This window comes from Myotis yumanensis, unplaced genomic scaffold, assembly GCF_028538775.1.
Source record: "Myotis yumanensis isolate MYYU_CA2020_CCGP unplaced genomic scaffold, mMyoYum1.0.hap1 SCAF_16, whole genome shotgun sequence".
NCBI classification, from domain to species: Eukaryota; Metazoa; Chordata; class Mammalia; order Chiroptera; family Vespertilionidae; genus Myotis; species Myotis yumanensis.
Genome location: NW_027223767.1, coordinates 15,345,506 through 15,359,997, shown reverse-complemented (window position 1 = coordinate 15,359,997; position 14,492 = coordinate 15,345,506).

Below are 14,492 nucleotides of genomic sequence, written 5' to 3'. Positions count from 1 at the left end.
TCAGCCAAGATGGCGGCCAGCAGCCAGGCAGCTGGAAGCGAACATGAGGCTTGCTTGCTCCAGTGACTGCGGACTCCAACGTTCCCCGCCTGACTTGCCGGCCTCTGAGCTGCAACTCTAAGAAACATTGTAACAAATATAGAAGCTAAACAAAACCCCAGAAACCAGCTTTCAGCCAGCCAGGATCTCAGAGCTGGAGTTATACATTGTTTCGATTATAGAACGCAATCAGCAGCGGGAGCCTCAGAGCTAGAGCCAGAGCTAAAGCTGGCCCAGAATAAAAAAGAAAAAAAAAGAAAAAAAGGAGCGGTTGGGGGCTTCAGTCAACAAACGCCAGCGTGAAAGCAGCCCTCAGCCCCTCACCCAGACTGGCCAGGCACCCCAGTGGGGACCCCCACCCTGAAGGGTGTGTAACCAGCTGCAAACAGCCATCATCCCCTCATCCAGGCTGACCAGGCAACCCAGTGGGGACCCCCACCCTGATCCAGGACACCCTTCAGGGCAAACCAGCCAGCCCCCAGGCCTCTATCCTATATAGTAAAAGGGTAATATGCCTCCTAGCACTGGGATCAGCGGAGCCACGAGGCCTCCTGGCACTGGATCAGCGTGACAAGGGGCAGCACCCAAACCCCCTGATCTCCCTGCAGCTCTGTGTGTGACAGGGTGCGACGCCCCAACCTCCCCCCCACACACACAGGCCCTGCTCTGTGTGTGACGGGGTAGAGCCATAACCTCCCCATCGGCCCTGACCTGAGTGTGACAGTGGCGGTGCCCAACCCCCTCATCAGCCCTGCTCTGTGTGTGACAGGGGGAGGTGCCCTAACTCTCCTATCAGCCCTACTCTGTGCGTGACAGGAGGGAGCTCCCCAGCCCCCTGATAGGCCCTGCTCTGTGCATGACAGGGGGCAGCACCCAATCCCCTGATTGGCCCTGCTCTGTGCGTGACAGGGGGTGGTGCCGCAACCGCCCAATCGGCCCTACCCTGAGCATGACTGAGGGTGGCATCACAACCTCCCAATCCACCCTGCTTGTGCATGACAGGGGGCAGTGCCCCAACTCCCCAATCAGCCTGCTCTGAGCCCGACCAGTGGCTGCACCTAGGGATTGGGCCTGCCCTCTGCCACCCAGGAGCAGGCCTAAGCCAGCAGGTCGTTATCTCCTGAGGGGTCCCAGACTGCGAGAGGGCACAGGCTGCGCTGGGGGACCCCCCTTCCCCCCAAGTGCACAAATTTTTGTGCACCAAGCCTCTAGTACTATATAATAAAAGGCTAATATGCAAATAGACCAAAAGGCAGAATGACCAGTTGCTGTGATGTGCACTGACCACCAGGGGGCAGATGCTCAATGTAGGAGCTGCCACCTTGTGGTCAGTGTGCTCCCACAGGGGGAGCACCACTCAGCCAGAAGCCGGGCTAACAGCTGGCGAGTGCAGCAGCGGCGGCAGGAGCCTCTCCCACCTCTGCAGCAGCGCTAAGGACCCCTTGGGGGATGTCTGACTGCAGGCGGAATCCCCCAAGGGGTCCCAGACTGAGAGAGGGCACAGGCTGGGCTGAGGGACCTCCCCCCAGTGCATGAATGCCTCTAGTATTATATAAAAACCATGAGAAGCTAAAAGTGTATAATATAAACCCCAGAGTAATCACTACAGTGAAAAAGAGATATAATAAATGAAGAAATCATGGAGATAAAGGAAAACTATGAAAAATATCCAACTGATCCAAAAGAAGGCAGAAAAAGAGAACAAGGTGAACAAAAACCAGATATAGCAAATAACAAACATCCAGCAAGATTAATAAGAACACTCTTTCCCTTCAGATTCATTTTCTCCTAAGCCTGGGGTAATATTTAAGTGAGAATGCAGCACTTGTAGTGAGTCTCGGCCTCTGTCATCAGCACCCAGAATTCTGCGGGTTATTTCTGCAGGTGTCAAGGCCATTGGTGGAGGAAAATAGATTCTTCTCCTTCATTCACTAGGTCACAGCCACAGAAAATTACAAGCTCTGAAGATTCTTTACAAAAGGTTATTGATTCTACCAAGGGTGGATCAGGGTCAAGCTTGTTATATGAAGATAGGCCTGTTTGAGCTGCTTAGCAAGTGAAAGATCACCTGGGAAGCAAAGGCCTCCGTATCCTCCTTCTTCCTTCACGTCCGCCTCCTGCTACTTATCCCGGAGCTCCACATGTTTGTTTTAAGCTGAAATAGAATTTTAAAGCAAGGTGTTTTCAGGATAAAATCAGGTGTTTCGAAAAAGTAAAAGAAGAACAAAAGAGAACAACTAGCAAAATTGTATATTTAAATATGTACATTAAATACAACTAGGTCAGTAATTGAATCACATTCAGTTAATGGTCTAAGAAACTCAACTAAGAAAAGAAATGTCATATTTGATTAATTAAAAGCAAGATCAACCTCTATGCTATCTATAGGAAAGCACAGTTTAAAGATAAAATCATAGAGTAAAAGGGAAAGAATAAAAAATATATATCACATGAAAACTAATCAAAAGAAAGCTGGACTGGCTATATTAATATAGAACTAAGTAGACTACAGAACAAGAAACAGTTCCAGGGATAAAGAGAGACACTACATAATTTTTTTAAAAAAAATTTATAATGTGAATGCACTTACCAACAGAACTTCAAAATAAATAAAGTAAAAATTGATAGAAATGTACAGAGAAATAGGCAAATCCACAATTATAATTGGAAACCTCACTACTCTCTCAGTAATCAATAGGACATGTAGACAGAAAATCAGTAAGGATATGAATGACCCGAACATGAGAATCAGAGAACATTATGAACCTAAACTGTCTTCCAGAAAATAGAAGGGAAGGGAAGACTTTCCAACTCATTTTATGATAACAGCATTACTCTAATACTTAAGCCAGATAAAGAAATTACAAGAAAAAAGGACCTACAGACCAATGTCCCTCCTGCACATAGATGCAAAAAATCTATTTAAAATAGTAGAAAACTGAATTTTAAAAATCTAGTAAAAGGATAATATGACATGAAATGAGGATTAGCCCAGGAATTCAAGATTCAGTCAAAACCCAACCAATGTCAGACATGATAACAAAAGGCTGAAGAATAAAAATCATATAGTTATCTCAATAAATGCCCGTCAGAGAAATATAAGTATCACATGATCTCACGGATATGTGGAATCTAATGAACAAACTAAACTGATGAACAAAATAGGTCCAGAGGCATGGAAAATGGAACAGACTGACGGATGGCAGAGGGGAGAGGAGTGGGGAGAGGAGAGATGAACCAAAGAACATATACGCATATACGCATAACCCATGGACACGGACAATAATGTGGTGAAGGCCTGCGGTGGAGAAGGGCCTGGGTGGAGGTGCAGAAAGCAGGGGAATAGGGAACATCTATAATACTGAGAACAATAAAAAAATTTCTTTAATAAAGTAAAAAAATAGGAAGCATATTGGTAAAAAATTAACAAGTTGCTTATAGAATTTACATATATACATTTATATGGAAAAGGGTTAAAATAGTCAAAATAAATTTGAAAACAAACAAACAATGGTGAAAGACGCACATTTACTGATTTTCAAGACTATCAAATTATAGTAATCAAGAGAGTATATATTGGCACGAGAGACATCTACATACATCAATGAAACAGAATAGAAAATCCTGAAATAAACATGCTCATACACATTGATTTCCGGTGAAAGTGTTCAGGAAATTCAATAGTAAAAGAATACCTTTTTCAATAAATAAGGTTAAGACTTCACAAAGTGACTGCACTGCTTTTCTAAGACTTCCTGATCACCTTGTCCATGGGGCCTTTCCCTGGGGCAGCCACATTTTAATGAAGGGAGAAAAGAAGCATACATATGAAGCTAACAGTAAGAGGGGTCTAGTTGGCTCTATTTGGGAAAAAGATCCAGAGAGTAATTGCAGCAGGGAGAGTAGAGTTGTGCCCCAGATAAGTAATGAGGTTATGAAGAAAAAGAAGGTGAGTTACATACAACGGTTAATAGATCCTGAGTAGCTAAGGATGAGTTTCTGAGTGTACCCATCACGTCTGCCCCGACTTTAGTTGAAGCCAATGTAGGTTGTACAGCATGTGGTTACATAGCTGTAGTGTTTTGCTATCTACTCCTCAGTCCCGCTGCCTGGATGAAACCCTGAGGGGGTGAGGGGGGCAGGGCAGAAGCTAACTTTCATGATGCTCAGCATAAGCTGGCTCAGGATCCAAACATTTATCTGAGTAAGCTGCCTAGATTGTGTTTTTTGTCCTGCCTGTGGCTCAAGGGGCTTAGAGAGGATCAAACTGTGGGCCAACCAATGGAAGGGGGTTTGATTGCTTTAAATACTGGCTAGCAGACCAAATCCGTGCACAGGGGCAATGAGGCCCCCCCCCTCCCCCCCCAGTGATAGGAAGCTAAGGGCCTACCTCCTGCGTATGTCATTTTAGACAGGCCAGTGCCATCTGGGGCTTAACTGTAGGGGTTCAGCACCTAGAACCAGAGAAGCCCCCTGAGATTGGGCTGGTAATTGAAAATCAGCATGGAAAAGGATGAGCCAGCAGAAGCATCCGGAAGGGATGTGGCAGGACATGGTGACTGGAGAGCATGGGTGATACAAATCAGAGGCTCCCTAGGAGCAGTGGTGGGCATCTTGGCCTGTTTTAGTTTCCCAGGTGGCTGAAACAGCAAGCATTTATTCTTGCCCAGTTCTGGAGGTTAGAGGAACAAAGTGAAGGTGTCCGATGGTTGGTTTCTTCCGGAGAGCTCGGAGGGGGAATCTGATCCATGCCCCTCTCCCAGCTTCTGGGGCTGCTGGAAATCCTTGCAATGCTTGCCTGGTAGAGGCATCACCCCAATCTCTGCCCTTCGTCATCACGTGGCATTCTCCCTGGGTGTCTCTCTTTCTGTGTCTCTTCTCTTCTTATAAGGGCACTGGCCATATTGGATTAGAGCCCACCCTAAAGATCATATTTTAATTTGATTACATCTTCAAATTAAAGTAGGTACTGTGAATTAGGGCTTGAATGCTTTTTCTTTGTGGAAGGGGGTGAAGAACATCATTCAACCCATAACAGGCCTCGACTACAGAGAGTTGTGACTCCAACAAGGAGATAGAGCCTATCCATGAGGCAGCTGAGGGAAAGCGATGCTCAGAAATCCCAAAAGGCGTCAGCCTCACCCAGGATCATCAAGCTGAACCCTGTAGGATGTAGGTCGTGGGTGTTGGTGAGCAAGGCTGGCAAGACCAAAGCAGGGAAATCCCAGGCCTTAGCATTCCACCGAGTGGAGTGGATCGTCACGATTGGACATTCAGAAACAAGACAGGGTGTCTAGGTCAGGATACAACCAGCAGCAGGTCTATTGCTCAGAGCCACGTACAGCCCCACCAGTCTGGATCTGTGTCATCTTGTAGGTGGCAGGCAGGAGGTCCCTGCTTTGAGGAGAGAAGAGCTGGGAGGGACAAGAGGGGACCGGATCCAGGTGAGGCTCACCGTGACCCCAGGCGATGAACTCTTGGCAGGAAGCCATCCCTTCATAATGTCCCTTCTCCGGCCCAGGATCTGCCTGTGGAACTAAGACGGGTTCCTTCCATGCTGAGCCGCACACCCCTGTCATGCTTCTCCCTCCGCAATGACTCACTGGTCTGAGCAGCTCCTCCCACATCAGGAGTGGGAAACACGGAGAATGGCCCAGTGCCCTCTAAAGTCATTGGCAACCACAATGGAAGTCACTGGGGGTCAACAGGAAGTTAGGGGCTAAAATTAATCAAGCTCTTAAAATGGGAAAATAAGGTAACGTTCCTCCTCCTGGTATGAGCTCATTTAATTGTCAAGATCTTAATAAATTCAGCCTGATTAACTCCAACCTTGTGGGGGAAGGTTATCCAGTGTTGTGGAATTAATTTTAAACAGAAGAAAAAAAAAAATAGAGCAAGAAGGAAGAAAAGTCCAGGGCAGGAGAGGAGGGAGGGAGATTTGTGCACAGGAAGTGAGAACCAGTGAGGCTGGGCCTGCTCCTGAAATCACACATCATGCCCTTTGGTTAAGAATTTACTTTCTCAAACTTGGTGGAGCCACAAGCAACCTCCTCAGTCCCTGGAACAGCTGGATTGTTCGCAGCTCAGCACTGAAGGTGGAGAGTGGCCCCTGGTGCGCTCTTGCCCTTGACTGCCTTCCGTGTCCCTGTGCCTGCCGTGCCCAGGACCCAGGCATCCCTGGTTTCACATCCTGGCTCCTCTACTTGCCAGCTGCCTAACCTTTGTCAGCTGCCTGAACTGTATCTCCTTCTCCCTGAATGACATTGACCCTGGTCCAGGCATAGTGGCTGGACAGAGGCAGGGCTCTCTGTTGGGGTGGGGAGGCACTTAGGAGGGACAGAGTTCCCCCAGAGGAGCTCACTGCACAGGAGGAAGGAGGCAGAGGGAGGAAGTGCTGGGCTTCGGGTTGAGTCAGAGGCCCAGAAGCACAGCTGCGGCTGCTTGGGTTTGGAGCAAACAGGAGCCGGTGTGCTCTCCAGACACTGGCCAGCGGTGCTGCAGAACTCTCCCTGCCCCCGAAACAGAGCGCATGACTTGCTGGTGCTTTTTGTATCTGAAAGTCTGCCTCTGTTGGTTTAAAATGCGCATTTCATAACTGATTCAGGGCTCTCCCTTCCCTCCATAGTCTGTCAAGGTTAGCACTCTCAGGACCTGAAGCGAGGGGGGCGGGGGGGCTCCCTTTGCTCCTCCATCCCTCTACCTCCCTTCTCTGGAGCAAGGGGAGGCAGGTTCTACCTTGAAGACCTGTCTTCTTCTCTCTAGCTCAGGCTCTAAGCCTGGTCCCCACACCACCTCCCCATCTCTAAGCCTTCCTCCCCACACCACCTCTCCATCTCTAAGCCTGCTCCCCACACTACCTCTCCATCTCTAAGCCTGCTCCCCACACTACCTCTCCATCTCTAAGCCTGCTCCCCACACTACCTCTCCATCTCTAAGCCTGCTCCCCACACCACCTCTCCATCTCTAAGCCTGCTCCCCACACTACCTCTCCATCTCTAAGCCTGCTCCCCACACTACCTCTCCATCTCTAAGCCTGCTCCCCACACTACCTCTCCATGTTAGCTCAGCCCTGGACAAGCACAAGCAAGGTTTAAGTAAGAGGCCAGGACAGAGAGAAAGTGATCAGCGTGTGGTCAGAAGCCCAGACTCTTGTAGACAAAGAAACCCTGAAGGCCACCCAGCCCCATGGCAATATTTCTTAAATGTGCCATTCTCTCTGGTGGCATCATCGCTGCCTCCTTCCTAAACCTCTGCTGTTTCCTCGAGGCCTACGGGGCTGCCACCGCAGTGGTTGGGGTCCTGCCTGCTGGGGCACGGCTCCCTCTCCTCTGTCCTCCCATTGGAGGCACCTGCTTGTCATTCACATCACATTCTCTGAGGATCCTGACAACCGGGCTCCCTGCAACCAGCCTTACACCTGCACTCGCCTGCCCGGTCTGCTGTACCCACATCCACTCTCCACACAGCAAAAGGGCCAATCCTTCGCTTAACAGCCCTTAAGAACTTTTCATTGCCCTCATTTATGTTCCTTATAAAACTCCCCACCTGACTCTCGGCCCCTCCCTCCCCCTCATCCCCAACACCTGTGCTCCAGATGAGCTGAACTTACAGCTTCCCAGGTGCCAGATGTTGCTCCCTCCCACTCTCCCCTCCTGGCATTAGCCTGTGTTGTTTTATCAGCCCCAAATGCTGTTTCTCTCACACCCTCTGCCTGGCTAAGAATCCTCCTCCTGGAAGTCTCAATTTATATGCCCCCTCCGCAGGAGGCCTTGCCCAGCATGGCTAAGGTGGGCCTTCAGCAAGCACCATTGGTCAGTGATGCTGTTGTCATTTAACCCACGATTATGACCCATTAGCCATCATGGAAATCAATTATTCACAATACAACTAGCAATTTCTAAAATGTGAAATTGAATAGAATAGAAAACATCAGTGTTGTTTGGTGAAGCTTTGTTGAAATTGTACGTGCATGCATGCATGCCTGTGTGAGTGTGGGTGTGGGTGTGTGCGTGTGGGGGGGGGGGGGTGCGCACAGTGCACACCTGTGCACGCTCACGTGTGCACCTGGGTCGTGATGCAAAATGTGTGTATTACTTTGGAGGATGGTCCAAAACTTGGGAAGCCACAGCGGTAAGTGACTCTGTTGCCCAGCCAGGCTGAGAATCGCTGCTTTAGTTTTTGTGGTCTCTCAGAGCAATGGAATTGTTGACTGAAATAAATGGTGAGAAGGACAGGAAGGAAGGCAGTTGTTAGCATTGGTACAGGTTCTCATGGGAGTTGCCGCTGAAGTACACTAGCTAAGTCCAGATTATGTTTCTGAGTCTTCTTCCTCCCCAGACAGCCATCACCCTTGTTCTAGAGACTGTATGTTCCCCCAAATCCATATGTTAAAATCCTAACCCTAGATGGGACGGCATTAGATTAGGTTTAGATGAGGGCATGAGGGTGGAGGCCCATGATGGGAGGAGCAAGAGACTAGAGCTCCCTCTCTCTTTGCTACGTGAGGACACAAGGCCGTCTGCAAACCAGGAAGTGGGTCCTCACCAAACACCAGACCTGCCAGCACCCCGATCCTGGACAGCCTGGCCTCCTGACTGTGAGAAAGAAATGACTGTTGTTTAAGCCATCCAGTCTATGGGATTTTTGTTACAGCAGCTTAAGCTGACTAAGATAGCCCTTGAGTTTTCAACCCTCACCTTACACAGTTTATAAGAGCAGCTAATAGATGTTAGTGGCCCAGATGTATGTCTGTTGGCTGGTGAGTGTCCTGCAGGGACAACACAGGGCAGCCACCTTGAAAGACTAAGCTGATCTCAGATGGTGGTGACAGAAGCTGCCACCAGCTGCCAAATTTTATTATACCCTAACCGTGCAAGTCCCGGGATCTACCCTTGGCAAGTGGCAGGTACTTGGCTTTGGTGTCCCCACTGTAGCCTGCGGCTGAGAGGGAGTGTTAGGTAGCCAACCGACGCACACCTTGCTTCAGATCCAAGCCCACTGGCTCCCTGAGAACAGCACTTAGCTGGCTTCCATAAACAAGGACATTCGTCTCTGTCAGCCCTAATGAACCGCATTTGTCAGGCAGGAACCAGAGAGCAGCTGTGTTAGAGGGAGACAAATCATTTAATCCAGGGCTCCTGGTGTGGCAGCCCCTGGCACAGTAGAGATCGTGGCACTTAACTACGGAGGGGGCTGGAGGACCCACATGGGGGAAGGCTGGCTGCCCTTGACTTCCTGTTGGGATGGAGTGTGTGAGCTGCCAAGCCAGTGTGTGCGTTGGCTGGTGCCCCTCTCCTTGATGCTGCACCTGGTTCGGGGGTGTGTACTCAGCAGGAAGAGAGATGGGGGGTGGGAGTGTGGGGGGCTGCAGCTTCTGTTCCCAGGGTGATGCAGACCCAGGAACAATGACTATGTTCACAGTCATCCCTTCCAGTCCCACCAACTTGCATTTCTTTTAAGGTTGTGTAGGCAAGACCCTAGCATGAAAAGGACAGAAACCCACCTCCAATGAGCATAGACAAAGGGGGTGCATTGGCTCATGGACCATGAGGTTGAACAGCTGGCTGTAGGTTAAGTGGGGGTCCAGCTGGGCTTCATGAGCAAGTGCACCTGGGAACTCAAACAAGACACCTCTGCTTTCTCCCCATGCTGCCCTCTGCGTGCCAGCTTGGTCCCTCCCCCTGTAGACAGGCTTCCTCCCTCAGGGAAATTTGAACACTCACAGCTCTCCAGTTTTACCTCTTTACCACCATGCGATAGGGTTGATATGAGTTTTCTCTGGCCCCGATCTGAAAACAAAAACAAAACCCCAGCTCCGATTGGCCACCGCAGTTCAACCAACACTGTTTCTGTGGCATTGGGCCTAGAATCATCTGGCAGCTCCCATGGGAACCCTATGGTTGAAATCAGGATGGAGCAGTTCTCCGAGCAAAGGCAGAGAGAGCCCTTCCCTGACAGGGTGGCACATGTCCATTTGGATGGTCTTTGGTCCTCCCTTTCCCCCAAATCCATATCCGGCTCAGCTCCTCCTCCTCTGTCCTTATTTCCATGTCCAGAGAGAGAAGGCCGCTCATTACCCTGCAGACCCTCAGGAACGAGAGCAGAGAGGATGGGGGGGTTTTAAGCTGCTGCTTCCGGTCCATCAATCTCAGTGCTACATGTGACATTCAGAGCTGGCACCGGACACAGGCTGGGCCCAACAGGCACTTTTCCTTTGTTGGTTTTGACCGTCAAATCTTCCTGAGGCCGGGATCCTGGTTGACTCTGCACAGTCACTGCCCTGCTCCTCATCCCACCAGCCCCAGGTCCCCGGCTGCACACGACACAGGAAGGATTGCACTTTGGAGTGACAGGGAACTGCAGGTGGCAAAACACTTCACATTCATCTATCCGTGGCTTTCAAAGGTGTTTGACCATGCACCTCAGTAAAAAAATATTTTCTAAAGAAAACAATACATTTCACACCATGAAATAGTACATACGGGTAAAGATATGACACTGAAATAAGTTTTGAAAAACGACATTAGCCTCTATGACACAGGATGCAACTTGGTGTTTTTATTCTGTCTTGTCCTCTTCTATTTTTGTAATGTCACTGACTTTTTTTTCATGACCCACAGATGAGACGGAGCCTGCACAACCTCATCACACATCATTGTTCTCATTGCACAATCATCTTTATGGCAAGATGGTCATAGATGGTGGACCTTCTGGATGGCCCACCATGGCCTGAGCTTTCAGTGTGTGACCTTACTGATCCTCCAGTAATCCTAAAAGGTAGGAGCTATTTTTTTTTTTTATTGTGTAGATAAGAAAACTGAGGATCAGTGATTGAGATCAGACATTAATCAAACTCTGAGTAAAATAGCCATCTGAACCCCAGGCCTTCAGGCTATGAAACTCTGTCACCGCTAGCTGCCTCTACTAGACCTGGTGAGCCCGGAGTCAAATCGTGTGCTGGGGAAGATTAAAAATGGTTACCAGGTCTTTGCTGCTCCTCCCATGAAAGGTGGAGTTTAATTCTCTTCCTCTTTTTAAAAAAATATGTTTTTATTGATTTCAAAGAGGAAGGGAGAGGGAGAGAGAGAGGGAAACATCAATGATGAAAGAGAATCACTGATCAGCTGCCTCCTGCATGTTGCCCGCTGGTGATCAAGCCTGCAACCCAAGTATGTGCCCTGACCGGGAATTGATCCATGACATCCGGTTCATAGACCTACACTCAACCACTGAGCCACACCAGCCAAGCTAATTCTCTTCCTCTTAAATCCTGCTGGACTTAGTGATCTGCTGACCAACAGAATGAGATGGAAGTGATGTCCGAAGACTACAAGGTTAGATCAGAAGAGTCCTCTAGAACCTTCTCTCCAGGTGCCCTGAGCTACCACTCACAAGAGGCCACATCAAGGCTCTCTGGCTGACCCCGCTGAGTCCAGCCTTCCAGCTGAGAAAGACAAACTGGACCCGTAAGGATGGGAGAAGCTAGGGCTTAGGGGAGAAGTCCTCGTGCTCTTCATGATCGTAAGAACCCTGCAGGAAGAAGTCTATGTTCATAATAAAGTTCCATGGTTCTAACTTCCCCTTCCCTTACTTTCCTTTTCCTTCCATAAATGCCCCTCCATCGGGCCAGCAGGCCAGAGTGTGCACGTGGCTTGCCATGTCCTCATGCACTGGGGTTGCAACCCTTTCTTTTTCCTGAATAACTTTTTTTGGTGATGAGACACCTAATTGGTTTTATTTTTCAGTGGACACGGCCATCCCTAGCAAGGAGTCACATGGAAGGGAAGCTATCTAGGACATACCGACTGACTCATGTGGAGCTGAAGACTCTCCCAGCTGAGCCCTGCCTAATTTCACACCCACGGGATTGTGAGATACAATAAATTGGTTGCTGTCTTAGGTCACAGCATTTGGGATGTTTTGCTCTGCGACAATAGGTAGAGCCTGAACATGACCTTCAACAGCTCCAGACCGTCAGCCGAAAGACTCTTGGTGGCCGCTGCCTCTTCTCCCTATAACTCAAAATGGGTTGGGTAAGGCTTACCCCCACCATGTGGATTCTGCTGAGAACATGCTCAGACCCACACCCACCCTCTTCCCTCTCCTCCTCGGCTGCCTGGCTCCATGGCTTCAGGCACAGACTCCCTGCTAGTATTATCTGAGCCAATAAGATGCGCTAGGTGGGGCCTTGACGGGATCTCCTACATGCTAACTGGTCCAAGTGGGCCACTGGCCGCCCATAGGTGCCTTTTATTTGGGGCAAACCCGAGAGAAGGAGGCTGCCAACCGAGAGGGCAAAGTGCCAGGTGTAGAAATAGGCATGAATAATAGAAGAGCATTTCTTGCGTTTCTACATGAGTCCCAGGGCACCTTGTCTGATGGATGGCTGAGGGGGGAAAACAGCCTTGAAATCACAAGGCTCTTCTTCCACTGAGGGAGCTTTGTACACTCCGCCTGACACCATGCAGTGAGGAGGGAAGGGTCCTCCGCCTTCCCCAGGGGAATGCCCCACAGGGGCTGGGGGAGAGGAGTAGGGGAAGGAGGGGGTAGCGGGGAGCTGTAGGAACTGCTGGTTAATATTTACTCACATTAATAAGATGTTAAGCAACAGCCTCTTCATAAAAGCCACAGTTAAAATTAGTAAGTAGTTCATCCTGGTCTAACAATATGGAATAATTAATTTTCACACTCATGTGTGTGTTTTTTTCATAAACAGTAATTAAAGAGAAATATGATATGGCTGCACCTGTTTTTCACTTCCGGCTTCCCACAGTGAGTAAACCCGATCTTTTATTGATGAGAAGAGACGCACGCTGGAAAACCGCAGGGAGAACATCGAAACCCCTCCAGCCTTCCCTTGAGACGCTAAGAAATCTCAAATGATTAAGCCACATGGAGGGTGCGTACTGCGAACAGGCCGTTTCTAGTGTGGGGCTGAGGCCTAATTTCCTGGCTTCCAGTCCTTTGAAGGTTCCAGGGCTGGTGGGGAGGAAGGCTTGTCCGCCAGGAGTAAGGAGACCCTTGTGAGTTGGCTGCCCTGAGGACAAGGACAGAGCTGATTTCCCTGTTCAGTTACTGCTCCTTTCTGACTGGACCCGAATTCTCCGCCACTCCCCCCCCCCCCCCCCCCCCCCCCGTGAGCGTGCCAGAGTGGTCCCCTGGGAAGACAGAGCAGTTCAAGTTCAGAGGCTCCCGGGCCCCTCCCCGGGCTTCCACTAACACCAGCCAGCTGACCCCACCTCACTCCCAGGCCTTCAGCCACCCCGGAGAGGCGAGGCCCCGGGCAGGAAGGGGCAGGAGCGCTATTTGAGCAGCACTTCACAGTTTGCTCTTTCCGGCTCTCACATCCATCACGCAAAGTTGTTCTGTTCTCCAGCCAAATCCCAGCAGGGCTCCTGCCAGAGCTCGGCCTGGCAATCCTGCTTTCTGCCTGGGTCTCTGAGGCCGCCCTCAGATGGCAGCTGGGTGAGGACCGCCAGACCCCTGCCTGTAGAGAGCACTTCGCTCTGCCCTGCTTCCTCTCCATCCAGGAAAACCTGCCCTGGGGCTGGATCTGCCCTTGAACCCCTGGAAAGAGGCCATGTGTCAAAAGAAGTGAGCAGCGTCTGATTTCTTTCACGCAGCCAGAAACAAAGCCACAATCAGAGGCGATGGGCCCTGGTCAAGGACACGGACATGAGCCCCGTTTAACTCCCAACGATATGCCGTGGGCCCCACAGGCCCTAGCAGTGCCCGATTTTGCAGCACTGGTCACACCAACGTGTAATTAAATTTACTCCCTATAACCCTCCAGACTGTGACCTCACTGAGGCCAAGAGACCACCTTACTCCTTGTCAAACGCCCTGCTCTGTGGCATGGAAGAGATGCCCTGTGATGATTTCATGAAGTAACAACTGGGGATATAAGTGATCACCTGGGAGAGAGACTGGCACCAGGCAGGAGACAATTGCCCAAGGACTAGAACCAGGGGCACCTTTTTCTAAGCTGGAGTATTTTGGTATTGAGCCCCCTCCCACAACCCCCACAACTTCTGCCATTGTCCAGCCTTCTACTTCTGCCCAACCTCCCAGGGGCACCACAAGGGTGGGGATAATGGGCTAAGCCCCGGATGCTGAACTGCTGAATTTTCACTCAGGGCACCAGGAGCACCCCAACCCTCTCCCTGGCCACCCATTCTCTATCCCTGGTAACTGATTCAGGGGTTCATGTCCAAGCAGCAATGTCAAGAGGATTCCAGAAGAGGTAAGGTGGGTAAGCCCCTGCCTGATGTACTACTTACGGTGACTTGACTGGGGTTGGAGGGAGTTGAACCAGGTCCCTAGAACCCTGGGGGTATCAGCTAAAGGTACCCCATTTACCTGTATTCTTCTTCCTAACCACATCATCCCCTGTGGCACATCCCTCCCAAACTTCGTAAAGCCTCTCTCTGGTCCAGTTGACCATGGTTTTCAAC